This window comes from Stegodyphus dumicola, chromosome 7 (assembly GCF_044657685.1).
Source record: "Stegodyphus dumicola isolate Sdum_Otavi_A_Nest chromosome 7, ASM4465768v1".
NCBI lineage: Eukaryota > Metazoa > Arthropoda > Arachnida > Araneae > Eresidae > Stegodyphus > Stegodyphus dumicola.
The window spans coordinates 63,522,889-63,535,893 of NC_140774.1; the positions used below are offsets into that span (position 1 = coordinate 63,522,889).

At 30.2% G+C, this 13,005-nt stretch overlaps 1 long non-coding RNA gene across 1 annotated transcript; it reads right to left on the minus strand.

Annotated features, from left to right (window-relative positions):
• Positions 1-751: 751 nt before the first annotated feature.
• Positions 752-8,197, minus strand: LOC146996212 (uncharacterized). The gene is made up of 3 exons (XR_015042065.1): positions 7,938-8,197; positions 7,067-7,174; positions 752-6,434 (listed from the first exon to the last, which is right to left on the minus strand). It is a non-coding gene; the product is annotated as an uncharacterized LOC146996212 (long non-coding RNA).
• Between the last annotated feature and the right edge of the window lie 4,808 nt (positions 8,198-13,005).

Consider the following 13,005-nt stretch of genomic DNA (forward strand, 5'->3'; position numbering starts at 1 on the left):
GCCCTAAGCACCCACTTAATATACAGAAACAGATTGAAGAAATTAAAGCCAAAATAGAAGCGACGAAGAATCAATTCCATTACGACAAAAATGAATTCCCGGCCTCAATCCGAAGGAGATCCCTAAACGTAGTCCTGCCTGGCAACCAAAGAATCTCTAGGGGAAAAGAAGGCAAGCTCTCGTAGACACAATGTAAACCAGTTGGCTCGCCCTCAGGCAAATTTCGAATCCAAGTCAGTATGCGGTGAAGCAAACACGCAGGGTGTAGTCGAGGCGGAAAATCGATCTTACTTTAAACGCTCGTGAAGCAGAAAGCGTAAATCTTTTATTTGATAATTAGCTTTTACTATTTTTTTTTTTTTTTTTTTTTGAAAATTCTGCTTTGCAGTATATGATTTTTTTATTTTACATCCACTTTTTTCGTTTCATAATTATTCATATTAATACTTAAATATTTCATAAATGGTTACTATTAGTTTAATACTTCGTTTAATTACGGCTTTAAAATATGATTTAATTTTAAATGCCATGTAGTACGTATGTACGCAATTTAATAAATGTAACGTTTGTTATTGCACATGACAGAATTACTGAGATATGGCAAAGCACACAAAGGCTATATATTTAATAGTCTGAAATACATATCAACCGTTAGCAATTTTAAAATAAATAAATGATGCACTCTTCAATACAATTTTATTAAAGATTTTTGCTTATTCAGCTTGAAAGAAATAAAGACAACACATATAAATTAAGATATTAAAAAATTTATTTACACAAAATTTCATACTAAGATACACAATTATCAAATCACTATGACATAATATATAACAAGCAAATGTATGATTTTTCATACAATCGCTGATAAAATCTTTTTCCCTCTTTTGTTTCAAATAAGTTTTCTCTGAGCTAACTTTTAAAGATATATCAATTAACACAGTATAACAATAATTAGATGACATTATTTTCGTGTTTTTTAAGAATAATACATTTTAAAATTTTATTGTAATTTATGTGTTTTATTAGAAATTCTTTTTTCTACTATTTAAACAAAAAATTTGGTAAAATATTCATAAATTTTTGTTTTAGAGATATATAAAATTTTAGATTTATCATACAGAAAAAATAGCAAAGACAAAAAAAGGAGAGAAACCATTAAAGCTATGCTAAGAATGTATACTAACATACATTCTTAGCATAGCTTTAATGGCAGAAACTACAATAATAATATATCTTTTAGAAATCAAATTATTCTGAAATTTAAATACTTAGATCTCACACAGGTCATATTTCTGTAAATTAGTAATTTTCATAAAATAATAAATTCTGTAATACCCAATGTTTAGGAGCACATATTAGAGATTAAGAGATAATAGTTAAAAAATAACTTCTATATAATAACAAACAATCTATGTTAGTTCTTTAAGAAACATTCAATATCTGACTGAAAATTTTAGATTCAGTCAATATTGTTTTGGAAACAATCTGAATTTGTCACTTATGGCTACTAAAAACAGTTTTGAGAGAATGTGAAAATTTTGGGATTATTTTCCATATTAAATTCATTGTTTGCTTTCCCCCCAAAAAAGGAGGGGGTGGCAAATTTGAAAAGAAAATATATGATTCAGAAGTCAAACAACAAAAATCAGCGTTAATTCACAAAATTTTCACAGGACTAGTTTCGATGGTTTTACCGAACCATCATCTTCAGCTGCAAAACCGCAAATGAACAAGATAGGCAATAATTATTTCCTATCTTGTTCATTTGCGGTTTTGCAGCTGAAGATGATGGTTCGGTAAAACCATCGAAACTAGTCCTGTGAAAATTTTGTGAATTAACGCTGATTTTTGTTGTTTGACTTCTGAATCAGTATTTATTCGGCGTGTTATTGTGTCTTAATTAAGAAAATATATTTTACAAAAAGAAAAGCAAACTAAATCATTCTATACCAATGATAATAATGCATGATGTTAAAGCACCATTATTCAATGCTTACAGCAATGCTGCAAATTTTCATAAAAATGTCAATAAATATATCTTTTAACATGCTGAATGCAGGAATCTTAAAACTGCACATTTGTAAGAGTATGAGAAAAATCATCAATTGAGGGGCTGAGCAGTATAATGCATTTCCATTCATCAAATCACAAATAAAAGCATCTACATGGAAAACAATATCTTAATATATTATCCATAAAAAATGGCTTGGTATGCATTTTGTATTAAGATAATTTTCAAATGATTTGCATAACTAGTAAAAGAAGGAAATTTTTATTATAAAATCTCAAATAATGGAATCTTTTTGTATAGAATGAGATACTGTAGCAATAAATTTCCTATTATGCACTTCACAAAGTATTTCATATTGAAAGGAAAAGAAGTAAGATATGTGATAAGATTATTCTTTGTTTACCAATCCTAAAATGTAACTTAAAAACTATCTGAAAACCTCTGCACATTTTTATATTAGTTCAAAGACTTTCCTGTTCATCATGCTTTAGAATTTGTGAGAAATACTGCTTAAGATAATTCTAACTTTATAAGGTAATAAGCAAATGGTTATTTATAATTTATTCAGTGATTAATTTAGCAGTTTTAAAAGAACACATGAAGCGGTGTAACAATAATTAAAATACTACATTTCCAAAGAAGACATACAAATATTACTTTCAAATCACTGCATAGTAGGTGCCACTTAATGTGATCATGTTTTTTCATATCTATTTTCATAATATTAGCAGAATAATAACATTAATTTTAAAAAAGCACTTCAGAATGAAAATGGAATTTAACTAATTTAATTAAAAAATATCAAGAGCACAAGTATTTTCACAGCATTTTAATTAGAAAATGCAAAAATGTGTTTGTGAACTGCTCATAATGTTCCTGGATATTATTTTACTGCTTCTGTACACGTAATCTTAAAATTAAAAATGCATCTTTTGTTTGAAGACTGCCAGTGTAAAATTAAGCAAAAATGCAACCATTATTTGCCATCAGTGTTTTCAGGATTTTTTTTGGGGGGGGGCAGTGGCTTCTGAAAAAGAAAGGACTTATGTGTGATTGTTCTTAAAATCAATAGAGTTCCTCATAGGATACGTCAAACTAAAGTTGTTGTTTTTTTAAACCTGATTTTAAATAAATGACTAAAGTTGAAATCAAGGTGTTTGGAAACCTAATCTCACACTTCGCAACATTTCCGTGTCACCTGACAATTTTTTAAAATCTATTTTAATCTAATTTGGCAATGTTAAATTTTAAAAATCCATTCTGTATGAATCTGGACATATTAACTAAATTGTTGATCACAATAAACAATATTAACTGAATTGTTGATCACGATAAAGTATTTTCCAAGTTTTCATATACAAATGAGTGAGACTTCACCACATCGATGACAATATCCAATTAATAACATTAACCATGACCACAATAAGCAGCGTCTACTGTATTCTTTTAAGTTACATAATGCACTTTTTTATCTCTCTATACTTTGTATATAGCTATAAATTACATGTCTAAATACGTTGAAAAAAAAACTTGAGAAGAAAATACAGAGCAGGATGCAATGTTAGCAAATACAGCATTCAGAATTTTTTTCACATGTAAATTTAAAAAAAAAAAATAAACATTGTTATTGTCAAAATTTATTAGCATAACACAGCTCAATGCATAGTGGAACCTCAGGTTACAAATATGTTTCACGATGAACAAATTTCCTAACCAAAAAAAAGAACTGTCTCGAAAGACAAACATACAAGCTATCAATAAATGAATTTCCTACATGTTTTGAGGTCACTTCTAACAAAAATGAGCAGTTTTAATATTCTCTATTATTCAATTTTCATGGACAAAGCCTTGTAATACATAACTAATGAAACAATGAATTCAATCTAGAAGAAATTATTACCAGAGATTTTGAAGAAGTTGACAGTTAAGGATTTTTCTGTTTCTATATAATGCCTAAATCCTTTGACGCGCGGTGGTCGTGCCCTGAAACCACCAATTTTGGAATTTTTTTTTTTCTTCTTTCCGAAATTTTTGAATGAAAATTGATTTATTACTGATCTTTTACCAGAGAGTTTTCTCTGACCTCAACACACTTGCTCCCCAAGCTAGTATTGTGATTTTATAAATTATTTCCTGTGGTTTAAATTTAATGTAAATATACTTTGCTATAATAAAAATTGAAATCGCTTAAAGTTTTATTTAAATTAAAAATATTTTCTGAATATTTTGGGATGAAATATAAATAAAATAAGTATGAATGGGAAACGAATGATCCGTACCAAAGCCAAAAAGACCAAGCCCTCCCCATTAACATAAAAAACCACAAACGTCATCTGATGAAAAGAAACTAAATAACACTGGACATATACCAGTGAAATTTAGATCCAGGCAGTGTATACTTTGTAGCACAAGGAAGAAACCTCATAGAAGATACATGTGTGAAACATGGAATGTGAGTCTATGCATGTACCAAAAAGACAAAACATGCTTTGAACAGTGTCACAATTTTTTTTTTTTTTCTTTGAAATTTAACAACAAAAACACTGATTATTTTTTTAATCCTTATTTTACTGAGTTTTTTTACTCATTTAGCCAAACGTCCTTATTATGTAGGTACTTATATTTTCACTGCTACAGAAAAATTACATAAATGTTTATATTTTAAATTTTTCTGACGATTTACCTTGTAAAATAATGTTAAAAAATTATATATAATGCAATTCTTACATACATTTTTTTTTTTTAAAAATTCGTAATTTTCTATTAATTCAGGATATTTGTTAAGTTTGCGGGAGTATAATGGAAAAGTAACCCTTTTTTCTATCAGCAAGATTTATTTCTATTTCATTTTAAAGATTAATAACAATATTTCTTCCCTTTTCATTTCTCATTATCTTGTAATTATATCACCAACTCTTTTTAATACATGTATATTTCTCTACTACTGAACTAGTTTCTTTCTAGTTTAGATTTAATGATTTGCACTGGTTTTTCAATTGTAAACTGGTGCAAATTTTACCAATGCAAAAGTTTAAAATCTGCAATCATCTGAGGCGAAGGAATGAATCAATAATATATTTTACAGAAGTTCGTAAAGGAGAATTAGGTTTGGTTTACAAAGATTTCAGATGACCTCTAGGAACAAACTATATTCGTTAACTGAGGTTTCACTGTACTTACAGACAATTTAGATACTGAAGTTACATTTGAAGATACACACATAAATCCAAATTTCATATATATACATAAATAGAAATTTCATATATATACAGAGAGAGAGAGAATTAAATTACATGAACTTTTGTAAAATTCAACAAATTACATTACATTACAAAAACATTAAAATCCAACAAATAGTAATATAGCAAAAATACAAAATCAAAAACTTCTCACACATACTCCTTACATTAATATATTTTTCTTACAAATAATACATATAATATATACAAATAAGACTTTTTAGTGTAATTTAATAATTTTTTTCTTTCCTCTACGTCTGTTTTTCAAGCAGTTATTTATACTTTTCAGCTTATAATATATCATAAGCTGAGCATATGAACTGACAATATATTCCCACATTTTTACTGCATGATAATGGCATGTAAGCCATTCATGATCAATTAGTTTCAGTTGGGATATAATTTTGGATTTCACATCTTTTTGGCTACATATTTTATCAAACAAAGTTACAAATTTTTCACCCATCTCACAAACAGTAAATGTAAACTGTTGTGAGGGGTAACACAATCCATTTTTCACTACATCAAATTCTTTAAAATACAAAAAGTAAGTGTGTTCACCCAAAGATTTATCAACAAGAATAATATTCTTACATAAAGTGCAAGGAAATTGCTTCAATGCCCTTCCAGCAATATATCCAGCAACATAAGCTGCTGAATTTTGTGAAAATACATCATATGATGTACTTGCAATACAAGCACTAGTATCAGAATTTTCATTTGCTACCAACAAGGGATCATCAAAGTCAATTTTCATATCATTTACATCACTGCCATTTCCAGGCTCAGTGTTATCGATAACTGTCAGCAACTCTGTAGGTATCAAAACTGTATCGTTATCAGGTTCACAGTTTGATAGCTTACTTGTGCTTATGATATTCTGTGCCATTAGTATTCTCATCCTCTGTTGAAAATCATATGCAGTTGGATGGTCATTATTTCCACATCTGCGTCTAACAACAGAGAAAAAATTTTCCAAGGCATCTTGGGTGAAACGACACATTAATACAAATGGTACATCTTCCAATAGAACTGGAATTAACTGCTGAACTGCTGATAGTGTTAATTTCCAGCCAAATATACTTGGGAAAGATATTTTTTTTTTTCTGTTTGAAACTCAATGCCTTTGATGAAATCCATCTTTTCCTTCCAGGTTTTTAAGTGAATCGATGACTTGGTAACTCCTGCAAGAAAAGGATTAGAGTGCTTAAGTGTTCTACTGTTCAAACTGTCAAATAAAATATTTATGTTTGAACAGAAATCTGCTGTAAGACTAGCTGATGCGGGTAAGCCATTTAGTGCACTAAGGTAACACAGGCTTGAAGCCACAGAATGACTGAAGACCTGAGCTGCTAATTTTACACTCATAGCACTAAGGTAATCCACATTTACATGGCGGTCTGTTAATTTCGGAACACATCTGTGAGGCATTTTACGATCAAATTCCCACAAAGATACGATATGGTTCCAACTAGCAATTTTGCCACCCTGAAATTTAACATCATACTTTCTAAAATTATAAGCATTCTGCTTATGAAAAAATTCATTTTAGCTGATGCATATATTCAACTAATGCTTCTACGATTTTGTAATATTTACATAAATATTTTATTACTATTGTATATATAATTAGGCTAGACAGATAAGGCAATATTGAATATCACACAAAGTATGTTAATGAATATAACATTTTCATTTGAAAAGGAATAATTTTTTTAAATAACAGAAAGTTAAAAAAATTTCTTCATCTGTCATACTGTACTTATTTTCATGCATTTTAAATACTTATAACTTAAAATAAAATTAAAATTTTTACCTCTCTGGATTTTTAGGAAATCGAAAGAATTTTCTTTCAGGAAAATACCAAGAATTGGCATTACACACCACACAATGCACATAAGCCTTTGGTGAAGGATCATTTAACCTAAATGAATTATTATTATAAAGATTTAAATCACATCAGTACAGAATATAAAAATAAAATATGGATATTTAATAATTAATTTACAGAATACATTTAAGTTGCAAGGTTGAAATAAAATAAAAAAGAGCCAATGAATATCATGACACCAGAATTATGCAGCTAATTTACTTTAATAATTTTATTTTTAAAACTGGAAAAATTATTAAAAAATTTAAAAAATAATTAAAAATTGGGATAATATTGCAGTTCTTAGTAGCAAAAAATTGATATCTGTGAATAGTTTATTATAAAGATTCTTTGATTATAAATAATGCTCAATGTATAGAATTAGAAAATATCATGAACTAAAAAATTGATACCTGGTTAAACGAAAATAGAAGAAGTTGCAATATACATTACATATAACTGCAGAAAAGATCGGATATGAAGAACTGAAATAATGTTCATTAGCAATCATAGTAAATCATCCATGATTGCTTGATTTTATCCTCGCAATTATATACAAATATACTAATTTTGCGTAAGAAGCTTTGATAGAGATTTTTCGAAATACTTCTGATTTCTTTAACAGTAGGAATTATAATTTTTCAATAAAATGTTCCAATGAAACTTTTAACTTTTTTAATGCCAACTTAATTAATAATCGTTCATTACATGATATTTGATTACCATCCCATGTTATGGAATGGATTTGAACATAACTCTGGTAATTAAAAAATAATTCTACTATGAAAAGGTATAAGAATTAAATATTTTTACGTACCTTTCACACGCAGGATCACTAGAGCGTGATTCATTATTTTTTTCCATTTCCAAATGTTCAAAATTGCTGAAATCCTCGTGCTTAGCGTTCAATATGGCACGCTATGACGACTTCTACGATGTTGTTGACAAACTCTCTGGCTCTAGCGCGCATGCGTGAATGAATTTCAGAGAACCTGAATTTACGCCTGTAAAGTTGTCAAAAAAGACACATTTTAGACTCAGTTTTTCTCCGTGGCGTTGCTGTGCAGTCGAAGCTTGACTTCTTCTCACTATAGCTTCTTTGCTGGCAACAGCCATCCAGAGATGAAAGCCAACCGAAAGGATCAAAAACTGACAGACAGACAGACAAAGTAGACAGATGTCTTGTTTTGCACCCGCTAAGTCTTTCTGTACCGATGGGCGAAAAATCAAGTATAGGTGCGAAGGAAAGGTATATAGAAAGAGGGGCAATTTCGTATTTGAGGAGAGTAAAAAGGAACTTCGTACATATTGTACGAGTTCAAAAGGCCAGGAAGAAAAGATGGGACAAAATAAAATTTAAAATAAATGGCCCAAAATAATAGAGGGAAAAAGAAAAAAAAAAAAAAGGGGGCCTATAGAAAGAAAAGGAAAAGAAGTAGAAAATATCCTAAAATACGATTGTGTCCATGAGTGTAGTTAAAAGGAGAAGAAACTGTCTTCATTTACAATAAATAGTGTCTCACAGGTGTGTTTGTGTAGTGAGTGTGTTTGGTAATGGTGAATAGATGTGTTACTGGGGAAAAAACAAATATTGACGGTGTTAAAATGCTTCGTATCAAGGTATTTAGCATGGAATATAAAGTAATATGTACGCTTGCATCCTGAGATATCAACAAAGGTCATCAAACAAAAGTATATATTAATTTAACCAAAGTAACTTATGCTACTTTCATTCTCAACATTTTCATACATTTTTCAAAAAGCAGCAGCAGACTAACAACATAGAACCATATACAATACAAGACCACAACCGCATACAACCAAAAAATAAATAAATAAATAAATAAATAAAATAAAAAAATATATATATATTTATGTGTGTAAATAACTGAGTATATGTATTAAAAACACAAATTAAACAGTATTTATTAATTTAACTATCATAATTTATTACAAGATTAATTATTTTACTATCATAATTTATTACTAGTTAAATAATGTTAATATAACACAATGAGGCACACTGTTATTTATATAAGCTCATAGTTCTAAAAATTCATTTAAGGCGGTGAAGAATAAACCCTCCCTTACATATGGACATTTAACAGATAGCAAAGAACAGTATGAGAAAAAATCGGTGAGGTATAATATTATTTAAAGGCGAAACTATATTCAAGCGATCTAGAAAGAAAAGAGAATCCAGAAGATCCGAGAGGGAAATAGCGCGATGCCCAAATTATCCCTCTCATCCCCAAATTTTCCCTCTCTCGAGATTCCTTAAGGGCTTGTGTTGACAGACGTGAACTGATAACGCTGGCGTCTGTTTCGAGTTGATACACAAAGGAAGCCACAAGCAATGGCAATTTCAAGTATTTTTCAATGCTTTAAACTGATGAAAAATTAAGATTTATTGATTTAAAGGCACTTATTTATAGAAATTTGATTTAGTTTAGATGAAAGAAAAGTACTTATCTTAAAATTCCAGTCTTTTGAAGTATATCCTTACATTGTCCGCTGTTTTATTCTCGTCAACATCGGAGCCGAAATTCATTGGAATGATATAGGTTTTGTAGAGGAAAAATAAACATTTTTCAAAGAAATTTAATTGATAATCACCAAGAGGAAAGGAAAAATTTTCACTTTTTTACGGAGCGCAGCGATCGTGCTGCCGCTTGCCTCGGTGATCACACAGCCCAAAAAGGGCTGTTCGGTAACTTCCCTCTCTGCCTCCGTATTTGTATGTCGCAAGTGTTAAAGGATCAAAAACTAGCCAATTAGGATTTTATGAGAAGTTAAAGTTACAAATTAAAGATTTCTTCTAAAAATTTTAAAATGCTAAAGGAATATTTGAAAAATTAGAGGTCGGCATGGCCGTTTTTGATTATCTGTCAAATATTGATTATGAATTTTAAGCCGATTCATAATATTCCTAATCTTATTTCAGCTACCAAAAGCTTTATAAAAATTAATTTCTTCAATGCTAACGGTATCCGTAAGCAACAACCTCAGCTCATCTCTTATTAGGGTATGGATAAACATGTAGTGGTAAAGGCTATCGGGTTGAACATCACTTAACGAATGATGATCTCCGATCTCCGACTTCCAAAAACATGACATTGATGTCATGTTAGTCAATGAAACACATCTTCGAGCTTGTGACAGATTCAGAATTCATGGCTATCAGACAGGATAGACCCCCACAACAGAGGAGGCGAAAATGCTATCATAATTAAAAGCCATAATAAAGCCACTAAATTATCAACAACGTAAAGCCAAGGCTTTGATAATATCTCAAATGAAGGGCTACAAGCACTGCCTAACAGATGTATAGTACTTATCACTAATATTTTCAACGCATGCATTCGTCACTGCTATTTTCCCTCTCAGTGGAAGCATTCAATAATTATTAACATCTTGAAACCTGGAAAAGACCTTAAATATGCCAAAAATTATAGACCGATCAGCCTGTTACCGGCTCTCTGCAAAGTTTTTGAACGTGTTATCAGTACAAGACTTACCAAATTGGCATTGATAGGAATAAATTTGGTTTCTGAAAGGGACACTGTACTACTCATCAGATACTCCACCTGGTAGAATTTATCGCCCAAGAATTTAGAAAAAAGAATGGAGTAGCAGCATGCTTTCTCGATTTTGAGAAGGCATTTGACCGAGTCTGGCATGCTTGGCTTACTCCACAAATTGTCAAATTTCCTTCTGCCTAATAGCTTCATTAAACTTACCTACTCTTATCTCTAGTGTCGCACGTTTCAAGTAAAGATGTGGAGAAATTCTTTCATCAAGAAAGAGATTTTCCGAGGCGTCCTTCAAGGGTCTGTTTTAGGACCGAACTGTTTTAATATTTTTATAAATGACATGCCTTTCCCACTACACTCAAGTATTTATAAATATGCGTACAATACAGTTATCTTAACCAACTCTAGAAATCCACAAAATGGTCTTGACAAACTCCAAATGCAAGCTAATCTAATCAACAAATATTGTGAAATTTGGAAAATTAAACTTAACGCAGAAAAATGTTGTGTTGTTTTATATCGCAGATACAGAAAAAAATTTCCAGTTAATTCCAATATTAAAATAGATAATTCACCTGTTCCAGTAGCAAGCTCATATAAATACCTAGGAGTGTACGTCGACAAAGCTTTAAATTTCAAGGACCAGTTTCAAGGACTGGTATCCAGTATACCATCAATAAAGTTAATGCAGCGTTTATGTCTCTTTACTCCCTGCTTGGAAGGAAATCTAAATTAAATCTGAATACTAAGAGAAATCTTTATATCACCCTCATCAGACCAATTCTACTCTATGGAGTTCCTGCATGGGCAGCTGCCGGATAAATTGAACGCTAGAAAAAAAAACGTCTTACCTAATAAGATTCTCTGTAGCATAACAAATGCACCTTGGTTTGTGCGGAACGCGCAAATCCATAAGGGTTTAAAAATTCTCCCGATTCATGATCAAATACTAACTACAGCACACAACTTCTTTGAAAAACTGAAAAACTCACAATACCTAGCCATTAAAGAACCCACAGATAAAAGACCGCGAACTATACATCATAATGCATTATGGGTGGTAGTGTACAGTGTATATCTTTTATTTCTACTTATTTTACGTATCTTATTACTCTTCATTACTCAAGATCAGTTTACGTTATGGACTATGCTCTGACAAAGCTTATGGACTTTGATTGCAACTTATATTTCTTACATTTTATTTTTATTTAACCAAGAATTTATTTAGTACTGTGTAGTGTTTTAAAGCAAAGACTTTGCTTTCAGTGAAAATTTTAGTTCGCGGTCTTATGACTCCTTCACTCGCTATTGGCCACCTCGCATCACGTGGTGTTTACTGTGCAACTTTAAAGAAATTAATTTTCTAGCATGATTACTTAATTTTACTGTACCCAAATTGTGTTTCTGAAGAATAAGGACATTATTAAATCTTCAAATTCACCTTTTTTTTTTTTTTTTTTTTTTTTTGAACTCTACAGACTTATTTGGGCTACAATGAACCTCTGGTTGAGGGGATACCCCCATTTTAATGGATAATAAAGAGCGAAATAACGAAATATATCATTATTTCGCTCTTGGGGACTCGCATGCCATGGCTGAAGCTATGGCAGCGGTATTATAAATATAACAAATAAAATACTTCACGGACATAATTGATGTTTTCTAAAATCAAAGTTTTTTAGGGTACTTGAAAAGAATCTTTATTTAACACGTGGGTGTGTAATCTTTATTTAACACAGTGCCACAGCAAAATCTGGTAAAATAGTCTGTTGGATCATTTTTTTAATTCTAGTGGTTTCGTGTCTTTTTTATCCTAAAAATCAGTTCAGTACCTAATCTGAATATTTTTTATGAATATTTAATAAATAGATAAACAAATAACAGGTTTAAAATATAAATCCTATTTATATTTTAAACAATAAATTTATTACATTTCAGTTCATTGTAAATTAACACAAGAGTTCTATGTCTCAATAGGAAAAATTGGTAAAATTAGACAAATACTGTATTACAATACAAATAATAAAACATAATACATAACCAAAAATAAATAACTTAGTGAATGTGTAAACATCTTAAAAAATATCGCTAGTCTTGTATTCTTTCAATAAACAACACAATCCGATTTAATTATAACTTCGTTGTTTTACTTCATAAATAATGATTACTTATTGCAGCAAAATCTATATTAAAATCAGATAATAATCTATGAAAACAAGCTTCCAGAAGCCGAAACCAAGAATACGAAGAACTTTCTGAATGTAGAAATAATTTTAACCATATAAATTGATCCATTTGTGAAGCACCGATGACTCACACAGCTTCAAACAACACAAAATTTGAGTCACATTC